Genomic DNA, 18963 nt, shown 5'->3' on the forward strand with positions numbered 1-18963 from the left:
GTGTGTCAACGAGCTTTGTGAGTAATACTATAGCAACTTTAAAGCCAAAGACTTGTTTTGAGGCAACGATGATTCATGTTTGTTATGAGGATGATCTTTTTTTTGAAAACTCATCAATCACCACATGCAGTTAAGTATGTGCAGCTGCTTTCGTAAAAGTGCCAGAAAAGATCACATGCAGGGTTTTTCCTGCTTTTCACTTTCAAGTGCTGAGCTTGAATATGATTTGGATGTTACCAATATTCTCACCTCATTAAAACAGTAGCTATTCTGTATGTGGTACACAGAAAACATTACCCCATTGGCCCCATGTGGGTATTTGGTGGGCAAGGTGGGCAGGGGCTAGCCCACACATGGACTACACCAGCCTAACACGGGATAGCCCGGCACAGGCTAGCCCACAGCAATCCCACATCGGCCTGACCTAGCCCCTTTTTCAGATAGAACCTGACAGTTCTAAGCGTTACTGAGATTGTCGTTCCAGTGTAAGTGTTCTGTTGTGCAATGTCAAAAAATATTGATCTTCTACACTGCCAATGATGAAGTCTGTAAAGACTTTACGTTTTTCGCCAATCCAAAAGGGTGGGCTTATTTCAGGCAAATTGAGGACTGCCTTGGAGCCAGTGTTGCCAAACCATGTCACAGCACCAATGTGCCTTGCTGTGACACAGCTGCTGTCCCCGACGTAGCATTTATGCCCCTCCCCCGACGTAGCATTTATGCCCCTCCCCGTGTGCTTCTCTGCCTCTGTGTGAGCCATTGCTGTGACCTGTCACAGACAACTTCTCCCACTCTGTTTGAGGCAGAATTGAGTGGAGAAAGTCGCTAAATGCTATCAGAATCATAGAAACCATCGATATCAAAACTCTGAAAAGTAGCTGAATTTGTCGCTAGACCCTTTTACCAATAAAAGTCGCTGGAGGGGTCCCCTAAATATAGCGACTAAGTCACTAACTGCTTGAGGCCAATGTGGAGCCCGTGAGCAAAGGTGCATCGGCCCAATGTGGGCAACCAATATTTTTTACCCCCTGCGCTCTATTGATCCACTCTTATTGCAACAGGAGGTCACATCTATATTGTCGCAAGACTTAATAGAATAATCAATTATGAAACACCAGTAACATTCCATGTGTTACTATGTCTAACGAGGGCCTCATCGTTAGCCTTATCATCAGCCATATGTTCAACTACGGTGCTCAACACATGGAAACAGTTGTATATGTAATGCTGCAGACATATTTGGCCCTGACGACCCTCAGTCGGTGTGACATTTGACCGATCAATGCATTGGGACTGTATAGACTCTGGAGCAACTAGCCCATACAGAAGAAAATGCATGTGACGCCTGACAATATTCCAGAAATGCATGGCTATGACATCTACTCTACAGGTTGGCCAAAGTGGTTCCTAATGCGGCTTCTTCGAATACTCTTTACGTATTGATCAATGGAGACACATTTTTTTGGACTACCAAAAGCCAAAACTTTGGCAGTGATATAATTACAATTGTGATGGTGAGTATATATTTTTTTTAATGTTCTGGCATAAAGAGCATGTCAGAGTTTACTAGGAGTGGTGGGTTGGAGTCAGGCGCAGAGAGCAGAGGGTTCGGTAAATCGTAATTTATTCTCCGGCACAAAACGGTCACGCCAAATCACAGGGCGCATTAAAAAAAACAGCCCAAACACAGGACCAAACAGTCCGGAGAAAACAAACACAAAACACATCCACAACCAACAGAGTAACAATCCCGCACAAACGTAAGCGGCCCTAACAGGCTTAATTAGACATAAAGCAAGAAACGAAACAAGGAACAGGTGCAAACAATAAGACAAAATGAAACGAAAAGGAAAAAGGGATCGGTGGCGGCTAGTAGACCGGCGACGACGACCGCCGAGTGCCGCCCGAACAGGCAGGGGAGCCTGTGAGAGTCGTGACAGGTTTTCCCATCTCAAGAGGTTAAAAATGAGTATCGTAAGTGCCTCTCTTCAGCTTAATTTAATAATGAAAAAAGTTTTTCAGATTTGATTGATTCAAACAAAAACTATACATTGTACAATATGTCAAAGTGTAGGTCTAGGTATTGTGCAATGAATGATATTATACGGCTGGCTCTGCAGTGAATGGCTAGCGGTGTTATTGTGAGTTCATAACCAAGTGGGAAGTGGAACGGCCCTCCAACAGCCTCCAGAATTTATGCTGCAATAGTTTATGTGTCGGGGGGCTAGGGTCAGTCTGTTATATCTGGAGTATTTCTCCTGTCTTATCCTGTGTCCTGTGTGAATTTAAGTATGCTCCCTCTAATTCTCTCTCTATCTCTGTCTCTCTCTCCTCTCGGAGGACCTGCGCTCTAGGATCATGCCTCAGGACTACCTGGCCTGATGACTCCTTACTGTCCCCAGTCCACCTTGTCGTGCTGCTGCTCCAGTTTCAACAGTTCTGCCTGCGGCTATGGAACCCTGACCTGTTCACTGGACGTGCTACCTGTCCCAGACCTGCTGTTTTCAACTCTCTCTCTACCGCACCTGCTGTCTCTAATGATCGGCTATGAAAAGCCAACTGACATTTACTTCTGAGGTGCTGACCTGTTGAACCCTCTACAACACTGTGATTATTATTATTTGACCCTGCTGATCATCTGTAAACGTTTTAACATCTTGGCCATGTTCTGTTATAATCTCCACCCGGCACAGCCAGAAGAGGACTGGCCACCCCTCATAGCCTGGTTCCTCTCTAGGTTTCTTCCTATGTTCTGACCTTTTTTAGGGAGTTTTTTCCTAGCCACCATACTTCTACATCTGCATTGCTTGCTGTTTGTGGTTTTAGGCTGGGTTTCTGTATAGCACTTTGTGACATCGGCTGATGTAAAAAAGGCTTTATAAATACATTTGATTGATTGAAACTAGTTAAAAGCTTGTTTTGCGCAACAGGGAAGGGCAATTGAATACAAGATTCACATTTAAAAACATGTATTGTTAAAACATTCCTAGCCTGTATATCTATAGGTAACAGGGTTTGAAGTGTTACGCTCAACCCGCTCAGTTTTTCACCAGAAAACACCAGAAAATTGCCAAAAAGAGTATCACCAGCTCACCTGCTTTGACACAGTGATTTGAGAATTAAAATCTTCCCAGAAGTCACAGAGGGTGCATGGAAGGACATGTCAAAATGCTAAGTCTATATTCATATTGAAAATCAAATGTATTTAATTCTCCATGTGTTCTATATTAAAGGGTACTTTATTTCATATAACAGGCTTTCAAAAATTCAATATTGTTGCATAATTTCTACTTAATTACATATCAAACGGAACGCAAAAGGCACTCATTTCGTGGAACAACCCAGTACACGTTAAGTTTTGCCCGTTGGACATTGGTTGCAATGCTGTCGTCAAGTTCGTTAGTAGTTATTTGTAATATGCACATGAAAGCCACATGAGTGATAATGTATCATGTTTTTAGTCTTTTTTTAATGCATGTTAGTGCTTTTAGTGTGTGTCAAGTACAATAAAAATGCATTTTGACAAAATATATTATAGCGGCAGCCTATTAGAATACTTGGAATTGATGGTTCTGGGGGGTGTGGCTTTGTCTTAGTGCTTTTTGGCCTCCCATGACAAATTGTCATGTCATCTGTTATGTTGTGTTCTGTTAAATGTCAAGGTTGAACACTGCCAATTCCGTGGTCCTAATGAGACTGACATAAGTGCATGTGATACCAAACAGCCTACTAGTTTCATTGGTAAAGACAGTCACCATTTATTAACCATTTATTATGATTTTAATTATTGTATTTATTTTTGACCATTTTAAATACATTCACTTTACACCCGGCAATAGATACGTACACCAAAAGCTGTTGAGGATATAAACACAATAAAGCCATAGGACTTATTTCCATTGGGGTCCCCTGTCAGTTACAGACAGAAACTATGCATAACAACATAAAAACAAATATATATTTTTTCATAGGATTCCTAAAATACAGCACATTGAACTATCTGCACAGCGGGACTTCCTTTTTCGATCTAAATGAGTTCCTACTTTTTACTTTATGATGCTGTTGTTGACTGCCACCGCATGCCAGTTTGTGACCCATACCTAATATACTTCCCCTGTCAGTTACAGACAGATACTCAACATGGTTCATTACAACAACTACAAGACAGTGGACCGAGGACGGTGTGTAGGACGTCAAAACTTGCTTACGCAGCCAGGGTCACAGACCATCACATTGACGATACCAAAAATAAACACACACCTGTGCAAGCCCTCAAACACAAGAGTGGTTAGGATGCTGTATTACAGGTCATCATGTGTGTTATATAAAACCAATACTAACATCTAAACTTCTCCTGTTCTATCCGAAGGGCCAAGCAAAGGGTTAGCAAAGCTTTGGTAATATTAATTGTGTAAACGGGTCTCAAATTTGGGGAAGGCGCAACAGTCGACAGTGTCATGATTTATTTCGCCATACATGTCACAGTAGGGATTTGGAATGACTGTCTCAACATCCAGAGACCTCTGAGCTCGCAGGCATCTGACCAGCAGCAACACATGTCTCCCTGTCCTCCTCTCTGTTTATCTGGGATTAACCCTGACACACACACACACACACACACACACACACTAACACACACTAACACAAGCACGCGCGCACAAGCACCAAAAAACATCTGCTTATCAACCAGTCAAGAATGATTTGAGTCAACCCGAATGAGGTTGTAGTTTTTATGCACAAACAAGGCAATGCTGCATGGTTTCACGACACTATTGTTAGGCTGTGTATGAACACTTGCACAGTCAAATAAATAGGACCATGTAAGTGCTTTGTGTGTGATAGAGTTGGAGTGTGCATACTGCAAGTTCGTGCAAGTGCTTAGGTGTGTGTGTTTTACTGTCAGCAGTCCAAAAGGCTGCTTTGCCAGCGCATAAATTCTAGCCTTCCTCAGAAGCCATATCCTGCGGGCAACCTCTGCAAATTCTATTCAGCGTAACAACAGGGAAAGTGAGGGTGTATGAATGTACCCTAAGTGAGGGGGATATTGTTACAGTGTTGCCCTTCTGCTTCTTTAGCTGACACATGGAACTACACTGTCCCCCTGTTGTTATGACTTACTGCCTTTTTACAGCAATCTTGACCATAGGAAAAATAGGCATTTGAATTCTGAGCAGGACACACACACACACACACGCACAGACACACAGGCACACACAAAAGTCACGTTTAAGTCCGATTTATTAGACGACCAGAGGAACATTAGGCCGGGGCTTACCGAGGATACTTCAGATTGGACGGCATTCCGCAGGGTGACCTTTTATATATTTAGTTAGACCGACTTTATTTACATGCTTTGGGCCTGCTGTAATATTGGAAGATTATATGTTGGAAAATGTTAAACATGATTTATTTCCGTCTCAGCTTTATCCCATGGGGGATGGTCATTTACATTATGTCATTTCACACGAGACTTTCTTAACTCTCTCAGCGTAAACACACCAGGTCATTAGCAGCAGTAAATACCATCTGAAACCACAGCCTGTAGACCTCCACAGGTTTTTTCCAATTGCTTACTACATTAATGTGGAATTTAAGACCAATAAAGATACATTTTATTAGTCATTTTCCATTACAAAACTGGACGTGTTCCATGTTTTCTACCCTAAGCATGCATGTTTAACTTTAAGATGAACTTATTGGTGTCCCAAAAGGGGGACAAATGCACACACGCACACACACGTTCATGCACAGATCTTGAACTGCCCAAAACCTTAAGAAGAGCAAGGCCTTTGTTAAGCCTCTTCTATCCTCCGGGCCTGTCTAGCCTTGTTCTGCAATGGAGATCTGAGTGTGTCTGTGAGTAATCCGTCTCATCTGGAGTAGAGATCTGAGGGTGAGACTGCATGAGGCCTCCCACCACCTGTCACATAACATACAGTAAGTCCGGCTGTGTATATGTGTGCGTGAAATCATAACATTGGCCAGTACTAACACAGAGACAGACTGCTGAGCTCAGAAAGCAGCAGTAACCCCATCAGAAGCCCCAGGAGCTGTGGTTGGAAGCTGTGGCAGCAGCAGACAAGCTAATTAGCACACTAATGAGAGGCTTGGCCTGGGGCACTTTACTGGCCTGCCACCACTCCACACCTCTCTTACCCTAACACCTCCATGTGAACAGAGGGATACAGATCTATAACAAAGAACAAACAGCAGAAACATATGCATGATCAAATACAAATTGTAGAATCAACTATTACAGACTACTAGAACCCACTAGATTATTCAATTGATTACTTTGAATGAACTACAGGACAAGATACAAACCCTCCAACCTAAAAAGGCCTGTTGGGTTGATGGTATCCTAAATGAAATGATAAAATATACAGACCACAAATTCCAATTGGCAATACTCTTTAACATCATCTTCAGCTCTGGCATTTCCCCAAATATTTGGAACCAATGACTGATCATCCCAATCCACAAAAGTGGAGACAAATTTGACCCCAATAACTACCGGGGGATATGCGTCAACAGCAACCTTGGGAAAATCCTCTGCATTATCATTAACAGCAGACTTGTACATTTCCTCAGCAAAAACAATGTACTGAGCAAATGTAAAATTTGCTTTTTAACAAATACAACAGACCATACAACAGACCACGTATTCACCTTGCAGACCTGAATTGGGAAACAAACAAACCAAAACAAAGGCAAAATCTTCTCATGCTTTGTTGATTTAAAAAAAGCTTTTGACTCAATTTGGCATGAGGGTCTGCTATACAAATTGATGGAAAGTGGTGTTGGGTACACAAACAGCAAGTGTGCGGTTCAAATTGGCAAAAAAACAAATTTCTTTCCACAGGGCCGGGGGGTGAGACAGGGATGCAGCTTAAGCCCCACCCTCTTCAACATATACAGTTGAAGTCAGAAGTTTACATACACTTTACCCAAATACATTTAAACTCAGTTTGTCACAATTCCTGACATTTAATCCAAGTAAAGATGTAATGTCTTAGGTCAGTTAGGATCACCACTTAATTTTAAGAATGTGAAATGTCAGAATAATAGTAGAGAGAATAATTTATGTCAGCTTTTATTTCTTTCATCACATTCCCAGTGGTTCAGAAGTTTACATACACTCAATTAGTATTTGGTACCATTGCCTTGAACTTGTTTAACTTGGATCTAACATTTCAGGTAGCCTTCCACAAGTTTACAACAACAAGTTGGGTGAATTTTGGCCCATTCTTCCTGACAGAGCTGGTGTAACTGAGTCAGGTTTGAAGGCCTCCTTGCCCACACACGCTTTTTCAGTTCTGCCCACACATTTCCTATAGGATTGAGGTCAGGGCTTTGTGATGGCCACTCCAATACCTTGACTTTGTTGTCCTTAAGCCATTTTGCCACATCTTTGGAAATATGCTTGGGGTCATTGTCCATTTGGAAGACCCATTTGCAACCAAGCTTTAACTTCCTGACTGATGTCTTGAGATGTTGCTTCAATATATCCACATAATTTTGCCTCCTCATGATGCGTGAGGTGTGAGGTGCAAGTAGTCCCTCCTGCAGCAAAGCACCCACACAACATGATGCTGCCACCCCCGTGCTTCATGGTTGGGATGGTGTTCTTCGGCTTGCAGCCTCCCCCTTTTTCCTCCAAACATAACAATGATCATTATGGCCAAACAGTTCTGTTCTTGTTTCATCAGACCAGAGGACATTTCTCCAAAAAGTACGATCTCTGTCCCCATGTGCAGTTGCAAACCGTAGTCTGACTTTTTTATGGCGGTTTTGGAGCAGTGGGCTTCTTCCTTGCTGAGCGGCCTTTCATGTTATGTCGATATAGGACTCGATTTACTGTAGATATAGATACTTTTGTACCTGTTTCCTCCAGCATCTTCACAAGGTCCTTTGCTGTTGTTCTGGGATTGATTTGCACTTTTCGCACCAAAGTACATTCATCTCTAGGAGACAGAACGCTTCTCCTTCCTGAGCGGTATGACAGCTGTGTAGTCCCATGGTGTTTATACTTGCATACTATTGTTTGTACAGATGAACATGGTACCTTCAGGTGTTTGGAAATTGCCATGACATCATTTTCTGGAATTTTCCAAGTTGTTTAAAGGCACAGTCAACTTAGTGTATGTAAACTTCTGACCCATTGGATTTGTTATACAGTGAGTTATAAGTGAAATAATCTGTCTGTAAACAATTGTTGGAAAAATGACTTGTGTCATGCACAAAGCAGATGTCCTTAACCGACTTGCCAAAACTATAGTTTGTTAACAAGAAATATGTGGAGTGGTTAAAAAAAAATGTTTGGTGACTCCAACCTAAGTGTATGTAAACTTCCAACTTCAACTCTATAACAACGAATTGGCAAAGCACTAGAACAGTCTGCAGCACCCGGCCTCACCCTACTATAATCTGAAGTCAAACGTCTACTGTTTGCTGATGATCGTGTTCTTCTGTCCCCAACCAAGGAATGCCAACAGCAGCACCTAGATCTTCTGCAAAGATTATGTCAGTAAGACAAAAATAATGGTTTTCCAACAAAGGTCCAGGTTCCAGGACCACGAATACAAAATCCATCTAGACACTGTTGCCCTAGAGCACACAAAACACTATACAAAACTCAGCCTTAACATCAACGCCACAGGTAACTTCCACAAAGCTGTGAATGATCTGAGAGACAAGGCAAGAAGGGCCTTCTATGCCATCAAAAGGAATATAACATTTTGACATACCAATTAGAATCTGGCTAAAAATACTTAAAATAAGTTACAGAACCCACTGCCCTTTATGGTTGTGAGGTCTGGGGTCTGCTCACCAACCAAGAATTCACATAAAAGGACAAACACCAAATCTGCATGCAGAATTCTGCAAAAATATCCTCCTTGTACAACGTAAAACACCAAATAATGCATACAGAGCATAATTAGGCCAATACCCGCTAATGATCAAAATTCAGAATTTTTTTTTTTAAATTCTACAACCACCTAAAAGTAAACGATTCCCAAACCTTCCATAACAAAGCCATCACCTACAGAAAAATGACCTGGAGAAGATCCCCTTAAGCAAGCTAATCCTGATGCTCTGTTCACAAACACAAACAGACCTCACAGAGCCCCAGGACAACAACACAATTAGATCCAACCAAACCATGAGAAAACTAAAAGATCATTCTTGACACATTTGGAAAGAATATACAACAAATCACAGCAAACTAGAATGCTATTTGGCCATAAACAGAGAGTATACAGTGGCAGAATGTGACCACTGTGACTGCCCCTAAAATTAAGGAAAGCTTTGACTATGTACAGACTCAGTGAGCATGGCCTTGCAATTGAGAAAGGCCCCCGTGGGCAGACCTGGCTCTCAAGAGAAGACAGGCTATGTGCACACTGCCCACAAAATTTGGTGGAATCTGAGCTGCACTTCCTAACCTCCTGCCAAATGTATGACTATATTAGAGAAACACATTTCCCTCAGATTACACAGACACACCACGAATTCGAAAACAAATCAAATGTTGATAAACTCCCATATCTATTGGGTGAAATGCCATGGTGTACAATCACAGCAGCAACAAATGCCATTGTAAAATACAACCCATGTTTATGTTTATGTTTATTTATTTCCCCTTTTGTATTTGAACTATTTGCACGTCATCACAACACCCTATAAAGACATAATATGACATTTGAAATTGTCTTTATTCTTTTGGAACTTTTGTGTAATGTTTACTGTTGTTAATTGTCTACCTCACTTCCTTAGGCAATGTAAACATGTGTTTCCAATGCCAATAAAGCCCCTTAAAATGAAATTGAAATCGAGGGGGGAATGAGTGAAGTACATTTAATAAATCCCACATGTTTCTCCCTCAATCTAACTGAACAAAGAATAGAGGAAAGGACCAGAGAAATGCATACTGTAGTGAAGGAGTCACTCTTTTTTGAAACCGGTGAGAGTTTCATGTTAATTTTCACTGATATGGGCTATTCAGAGGCATTGCTGTACCTAAATCCTAATAAGCATGATGTGAAAGACACAGAGCTGTTATTGTGTGTCATTATCACCCACAGAGAGGGTCTGTTGATTCAGGTATGAAGTTAGACAGTCACGGGGGACTGGTGGCTTTGCCTGGAGAGGTGTGTATGTATGTAAACTCAGCAAAAAATGAAATGTCCTCTCACTGTCAACGGCGTTTATTTTCAGCAAACTTAACATGTGTAAATATTTGTATGAACATAACAAGATTCAACAACTGAGACATAAACTGAACAAGTTCCACAGACATGTGACTAACAGACATGGAATAATGTGTTCCTGAACGAAGGGAGGGTCAAAATCAAAAGTAACAGTCAGTATCTGGTGTGGCCACCAGCTGAATTAAGTACTGCAGTGCACCTCCCCACTCATCCACCAAGTCACCTGCAAGTTCCTGGACATTTCTGGGGGGAATGGCCCTAGCCCTCATCCTCCGATCCAACAGGTCCCAGACGTGCTCAATGAGATTGAGATCCGGGCTCTTCGCTGGCCATGGCAGAATACTGACATTCCTGTCTTGCAGGAAATCACACACAGAACGACCAGTATGGCTGGTGGCATTGTCATGCTGGAGGGTCATGTCAGGATGCGCCTGCAAGAAGGATACCACATGAGGGAGGAGGATGTCTTCCCTGTAACGCACATTGCCTGCAATGACAACAAGCTCAGTCCGAAGATGCTGTGACACACCGCCCCAGACCATGATGGACCCTCAACCTCCAAATTGATCCCTCTCTAGAGTACAGGCCTCGGTGTAATGCTCATTCCTTCGACAATAAACGTGAATCCGACCAATCACCCCCTGGTGAGACAAAACCGCGACTTGTCAGTGAAGAGCACTTTTTGCCAGTCCTGTCTGGTCCAGCGACAGTGGGTTTGTGCCCATAGGCGACGTTGTTGCTGGTGATGTCTGGTGAGCACCTGCCTTACAACAGGCCTACAAGCCCTCAGTCCAGCCTCTCTCAGCCTATTGCGGACAGTCTGATCATTGATGGAGGGATTGTGCATTCCTGGTGTAACTCGGGCAGTTGTTGTTGCCATCCTGTACCTGTCCCGCAGGTGTGATGTTCGGATGTACCGATCCTGTGCAGGTGTTGTTACACGTGGTCTGCCACTGCGAGGACGATCAGCTGTCCTTCCTGTCTTCTTGTCTTATGCGTCTCACAGTACGGACATTGCAATTTATTGCCCTGGCCACATCTGCAGTCCTCATGCCTCATTGCAGCATGCCTAAGGCACGTTCACGCAGATGAGCAGAGACCCTGGGTATCTTTCTTTTGGTGTTTTTCCAGAGTCAGGAGAAAGGCCTCTTTAGTGTCCTAATTTTTCTAACTGTGACCTTAATTGCCTACCGTCTGTAAGCTGTTAGTGTGTTAATGACCGTTCCACAGGTGTATGTTCACTAATTGTTCATGGTTCATTGAACAAGCATGGGAAACAGTGTTTTACAACCCTTTACAATAAAGATCTATGAAGGTATTTGGATTTGTACACATTTTCCATGAAAGACAGGGTCCTGAAAAAGGGACTTTTTGAGAAAGCATCTCACTATCAGATGATAAAGTTTTAAAAGTCTCATTCAAATACCACATGGATAGGTTTATACCATATCAGCCAATATCAATAGGTCTCACTTTCTCTGATTTCCATTGGAACAAAATAACACATCAGATGCCAAGTTGTTTTTAGTCATCTTACTAAAATTCCTCAAGGAAACGTTTGCATCTGTTTTCTAGATTTATATAACAGGCACAATCAGAGGCATATTGGTATACCATGGCTATCAGCCTGTTATGGAGCAATACCTGGCTAATACATGTCAACATCATTACTATGATATCAATATACACTGTTCAGTGCCTTCGTAAATATTGAGACCCCTTGACATTCTCCACATTTTGTTACGTTACAGTTTTTTCCCCACGTCAATCTACACACAATACCCCAAAATGACAAAACAAAAACAGATTTTTTGAAATTTTTGCAAATGTATAGAAATCAAAAATGTCAATATTACATTTACATAAGTATTCTGACCTTTTACTCAGTACTTTGTTGAAGCACCGTTGGCGGCGATTACAGCATCGAGTCTTCTTGGGTATGACCTGTACACCTGTATTTAGGGAGTTTCTTCCATTCTTCTCTGCAGATCCTCTCAAGCTCTGTCAGGTTGGATGTGGAGCTTTGCTGCAGAGCTATTTTCAGGTTTCTCTGGAGATGTTTGATCAGGTTCAAGACCGGGCTCTGCCTGGGCCACTCAAGGACATTGTAAGACGTCCAGAAGCCACTCCTGCATTGTCTTGGCTGTGTGCTTAGGGTCGTTTCCTGTTGGAAGGTGAACCTTCACCCCAGTCTGAGGTCCTGAGTGCTCTGGAGCAGGTTTCATTAAGGATCACTCTGTACTTTGCTCTGTTCATCTTTGCCTCGATCCTGACTAGTCTCCCAGTTCATGCCGCAGAAAAACATACCTAGGACATGATGCTGCCACCACCATGCTTCATCGGAGGTATGGTGCCTGGGTTCTTCCAGACATGACGCTTCGCATTCAGGCCAAATAGTCCAATCTTGATTAATCAGACCAGAGAATCTTGTTTCTCGTGGTCTGAGAGTCTTTAGCTGCATTTTGGCATACTCCAAGCGGGCTGTCATGTGCCTTTTACTGAGGAGTGGCTTCCGTCTGGCCACTCTAACATAAGGCCTGATTGGTGGAGTGCTGCAGAGATGGTTGTCCTTCTGGAAGGTTCTTCCATCTCCACAGAAGACCTCTAGAGCTCTGTCAGTGACCATTGGGTTCTTGGTCATCTCCCTGACCAATGCCCTTCTCCCCCGATTGCTAAGTTTGGCTGGGCAGCCAGTTCTAGGAAGAGTCTTGGTCGTTACAAACTTTTTCCATTTAAAAATTATGGAGGCCACTGTGTTCTTGGGGACCTTCAATGCTGCAGAAATGTTTTTGGTACCCTTCCCCAGATCTGTGTCTTGACACATTCCTGTAACAGAGGTCTACGGACAATTCCTCCGACCTCAAGGCTTGGTTTTTGCTCTGACACGCACTGTGAGCTGTGGGACCTTATGTAGACAGGTGTGTGCATTCTAAATCATGTCTAATCAATCAAATTTACCACAGGTGAACTCCAATCAAGTTGTAGAAACATCTCAAGGATGATCAATGGAAACAGGATGCACCTGAGCTCAATTGCGAGTCTCACAGTAAAGGGTCTGAATACCTATTTAAATACATTTAAAAACCTATTTTTGCTTTGTCAATATGCAGTATTGTGTGTAGATTGCTGAAGATTTTTTTATTTATTTAATCCATGTTAGAATAAGGCTGTAAATTATTAAAATGTGGAAAAGTCAAGGGGTCTGAATACTTTCCAAAGGCACTGTATATGTTACCTTATGGACATATGCTATAGCTATGACTACAGATTAGCCTCAGAGCCAAACATTCCCCTCCACATTGAGACAATAAAGGGCAAAACAAGGAGATACACTCCCACTGATTTAATTACTAGAGCCCATCCACAGTGTCAGCTACAGAGTAGCACGTGTCCAATCAGGAAGCATTACGCAAAGAACAGTGAGTGAGTCACTGATCATCTTGAGGGATTTCAACACTTGGATTAAAATCACGGGTAAAACGCTCCTGTCCCGTAGAGTACAGAGTCTTGATGCAAAGCAGGTTGTAAAAATAGTTCCATCTGTGGCCTTTTTCAAGCTATGCAATGGTCAACTAAAATTCCACCTTCAGCAACCAACGACGTAGAAAAGCTAGCAAAGGGGCCCAAGAGGAAACACATGGGACAGTACGCTATTGTCACTTAGTGTTCTTATGGAGCAGAGCAGACTGCAGGGCGGGATATGTGTGTATGGAGAGATCTGGGTGGGCGCCAGGATCGCAGGGACTCTCTGACGACGGGGAAACATCCAGGATTAATCCCACAAAGAAACAGTAATAGCCTGCGATCACCACTGTTCTCCATCTCTCTCTCTCGTTCTCTTTTACCAGACCACGACATGGTTTTACATCTGTCTAATCTGTTTGGAGAAATGTGGTTTGAAGTTGTGGATGGAAGACGATTTGAAAATGCATTTCACAGAGGAGCCATTGAAACCCACTGAAAACCCTCATGGCTTTGTGGTTTGGCCGACAGTGAGTAAAGCATGCTGAGTTTATGGGCTGGCGTCATAACGTTACTGGCTAAATTAATGAGAATATGTAAAGTTATTAAACATATGGAACACATAGACCAGCTCTACACTGGCTAAACTCATGTAGATGTGAAGTTATTGCTCTCAGAAAATAAGGTGATATCTAGAACATTTAAAAGGTTCTTCAGCTTTCCCCATGGGATAACCCTTTGAAGAACTCTTTTGGTTCCAGTTAGAACCATTTTCGGTTCCATGTATAATCCTTTTCATAGAGGATTCTACATGAAACCCAAAATGGTTCTGTCTGGAACCAAAAAGGTTTATCCAATGGGGACAGCCAAGGGAACCCTTTTGGAATCCTTTCTTCTAAGAGTGTATCGAGGAGCTGTTTCTATTCAATGGTAATCTCCTGGCCATTGTACTCTGCATGGGTTATGGGCTACAAGACAGCCACACCAGATTAGACAGACACATCTGCACAGGTGAGGGATCCTGCTGCTACAAACTTTGAAGTAGGCCTAAGTGACACACCCTGTAACAAAGAAGACAATCCACACCAGGGTGAGACTGGGTAATGATGAAGTCAACACCCATGTGTAGTGGACAAATGCCCATGATTAAACTCTAACATACCCAAATTCAAACATAAGGGTTTATACTATGAGGTTGGGATAATACTGTGGAATTTGGAACATTATGATAATGTCCTTTTGAACTGTTTGAAAAGACAGCTTCAGCCTGCCTTGTGAATAAATTAGTTAATAGACCAATAAGAAAGAGAGTCCCAAACCGCTTTGCAAATAACAGCTAGTTTTCAGTTTCCCCCTCCCCACTCAGACCCCTCCCAGGCAGTTTAAGCTAAATTCATGCTTGAGAAATTGCTCTTTGCTAAAAAGCCATTTTTTGTAAAAAATTTTACCATTGTAATTTAAAACAATTGCAGTAAGGTACTTAATTGTTACCCAGAAATGATTTGATATTGAGATAAAAAAAACTTCTGCAATGGATCTGTAAAACAATGATAAAAAGCCACCTCTACCAAACAAAGAAAAGAGGAACAACAGAAAGCACAAGCCGTCTGTGTTCTTCACAGATGATTTTTTATCCAGTGAGATAGTGAGAGAGAGACAGAGAGAGGCAGGGCAGATGAGCTTCAAAGAGCTTCTCCCTGCAGCATAGAGCACCTATCTGGGCGAGGTGAGGCTGTGGTTGTGAGTGATTAACAGGAAATCAGCAGCCAGATCACATGGTGCTCTCCTCTCCTCACTGGAAAATCTGGTTTCAATACAATGCTTCCTGTGAAGGCAGGAAATACCCCTAATTTCTGCAAGGCATCTAACAAAGCAGCAGTGAGAGAGAGAGAGTCAGCCGTCCTTCAAAAGAGAGAGCAGCTTCACTGGGTTCAGGAATCTGCTGCCTTCACGCCAACACAGTTAATTAAATTAGGAGAGAGAGAAAGAGAGAGAGAGAATACATTCCTCGGCCTTAACATCAGCGCCACAGGTACTGTAACTTCCACAAAGCTGTGCCATCAAAAGGAACATAAAATTCGACATACCAATTAGGATCTGACAAAAAATACTTGAATCAGTTATAAGATCCCATTGCTCTTTATGGTTGTGAGGTCAAGGGGTCCGCTCACCAACCAAGAATTCACAATTTGGGAAAAACATCAAATTGAGACTGCATGCAGATTCTGCAAAAATATCCTCAGTGTACAACGAAAAAAAAACAATAAAGCATACAGAGCAGAATTAGGCTGATACCCACTAATGATCAAAATCCAGAAAAGAGACGTTAAATTCTACAACCACCTAAAAGGAAGCAATTCCCAAACCTTCCATAACAAAGCCATCACCTACAGAGAGATGAACCTGGAGAAGAGTCCCCTAAGCAAGCTGGTCCTGGGGCTCTGTTCACAAACACAAACAGACCCCACAGAGCCACAGGATAGCAACACAATTAGACCCAACCAAATCATGAGAAAACTAAAAGATAATTACTTTACACATTGGAAAGAATTTACAAAGAAAGAGAGCAAACTAGAATGCTATGTGGCAGAATACCTGACCACTGTGACTGCCCCAAAATTACAGAACGCTTTGACTATGTACAGACTCAGTGAGCATGGCCTTGCTATTGAGTAAGGCCCCCGTAGGCAGACCTGGCTCTCAGGAGAAGACAGGCTGTGTGAACACTGCCCACAAAAAGAGATGGGACCTGAGCTGCACTTCCTAACCTTCTGCCAAATGATTGACCATATTAGAGACACATATTTCTCTCAGATTACACAGACCCACAAAGAATTCGAAAACAAATCAAATGTTGATAAACTCTAATATCTACTGTGTGAAATACCACAGTGTACAATCACAGCAGCAAGATATGTGACCTGTTGCCACAAGAAAAGGGCAACCAGTGATGAACAAACACCATTGTAAATTCCCTTTTGTAGTTTAACTATGTGCACATAATTTTTTCACTTTTGTTTATTATCTATTTCACATGTTTTGGCAAGGTAAACATATGTTTTCCCATGCCAATAAAGCCCTTTGAATTGAATTGAGAGATGTAATGTACATCATTACAACACTGTATATATACATAATATGACGTTTGAAATGTCTTTATTCTTTTGGAAGTGTAATGTTTACTGTTAATTTTTTATTGTTTATTTCACTTTTATTTATTTTCTATTTCACTTGCTTGGTCAATGTAAACATATGTTTCCCATGCCAAAAAAAGCCCATACATTGAAATTGAATTGAGAGAGAGAGAGGGCAAAGTGTGGCAGGAGGAGAACCATGGGAGGGAGGAAGGGTGGGGAAGTAAGAACTAAGAAAACCCAAGGACAGGGTGCGGCAGGGGGATATGTGGGGAGGGAGGAGGTATGAGGGGGGTGATACAAGCAGGATGTGACCTGTCCACAGCAGGCAGGCAGCAGTACAAGCAGACACCACCAGCCAGAGCAGAGCAGAACAGGGCAGGGCAGGGCAGACGAGTCCAGTCAGGCAGCTAGACTGAACGGCTGGGCACCTTGCTGGACTCCTCACTCCCCACTCCTCCATCAGTCCCAGGACTGGGTCACGTTTCTGCTCTGCACACCTTCCTTTTCTGGTTTAAGGGCCCGTGGCTCCCATTTCAGCTAACAGCACCCAGGGGCGTCATTAGGGGCCAACTCCTCCTCGCCCCTACACCCCTATCAAGCTAACAGCACCCGGGGGGCGTCATTAGGGGCCAACTCCTCCTTGCCCCTACACCCCTATCAACACGCAGGGTAGAGATAGCCCTGATAACATCACCAGTTACACTGACTAGAGTAATACTATAGGCCTACTGAACCTCGTGATATTGCTGACATTCCTTTATTGTAAGAGAACTTGGTTGGAAATACTGAACTTTGATACTATATGGAATTCTGGGTTGTATTTCTGCAACATGCTTTGGACAATAACATTGAGGGCTGAGTGTAAGCCCTGTTCCCACTCTAGGTCTTAATAGAATATCAAATGACTCCACAGTGCAAGAATGTGACCAGCGACTACCACTGTCCCAAAGAGGCACATTAAACTGTATTGTCAATAACTGTGCCAAGTAAACCAAGTAAACAACCATGTTGAAAAAGAGAAGAATAAAACGCGAGGAAAGTTAGCTAGTTCTACTTGGACATAGTATTTCTTCATGTCAATCTCATAGATGAGAATCAGTGTTACAGCGTCATGTTTCAGTGCTCTCTAAAGTTATTCCCCTGCCACCTAGTGAAAAACATCAAACAGTGGAAAAATAGTCTCTCCGTGTTGCTGACGGAGGCTGCCTTCCGTTTGTTTACATTTCTATGCCTCTATCGAGAGAATAACAACAGTAGTAGAAAAGCAGGAGAGGGCTTCCTATTTTGTGAAACAGCTGTTTAAAGTCCACAGTCCCTGGGGATGCAGGGGAAATGGGGGAAAGAAGTGCATTCGTTTTGTAAATTTGAAATGGCAAAAGTACGGTTGTAGTTCCAAGTGTTCTCCAGCAAATCCCAATTTCCTCAAACGTTTTAACACAGCACAAAATGCCGTTGCTCTTATTCCAAGTTAGTGTTCCAGATGGACACACCACTCCAGTCGCAACAAGAGTGTTTTCAAAGTGAACAACCTCAGATTCATCACATTTATGGTTGCAATAACTATCTACCACTCTCCATGGGCAGATGGTAATGGTCCAGTTCTATGGGGCATTCACTGCTGGCTTTCTGTTAGCCAAACCTTGTGTTTCCTCTCCCTTTCTCCTCACAGAGCATGTTTTTGCAGAGAAGGAGGACTGTTGCACCCCGACAAAAGATCTAAAGATGGGGTTATCTGCTGGTCAACCTGACAGAATACCAATAACATTCAAGGCTTTCTCTGCCTGGGCCACCTGGGCATAAAACTTCTAGTCCAGTTATTTTATATAAAAAAACGACTGATTGTATGAGAAGATTGGTGTACAGCACTGTAGGTGTAAGCTGAGCCCTTGATACCCAGCGTCAGATCACCAGGGAAATTTAACAGCTGTCTTGCAGGGATAAAGGCCGAGCTAAAAATATAAAAGTACAGGCTAAAAAATGACAGGCTAAAAACAACCTAATTTAGGCTTTTTGGCAACCCAGTGCTGGCGGTTAAATAGTGGACAGAACACATGTTGGGTTATTTTGATCCAGCCAGTTGGGTTGCGTGAATAACATATTGGGTTGTTGGGATTACCCGAACATGGGTTAATTTACCTAGGAGCTGGGTCTTT

The sequence above is a fragment of the Oncorhynchus tshawytscha genome, linkage group LG07 (assembly GCF_018296145.1).
Source record: "Oncorhynchus tshawytscha isolate Ot180627B linkage group LG07, Otsh_v2.0, whole genome shotgun sequence".
NCBI lineage: Eukaryota > Metazoa > Chordata > Actinopteri > Salmoniformes > Salmonidae > Oncorhynchus > Oncorhynchus tshawytscha.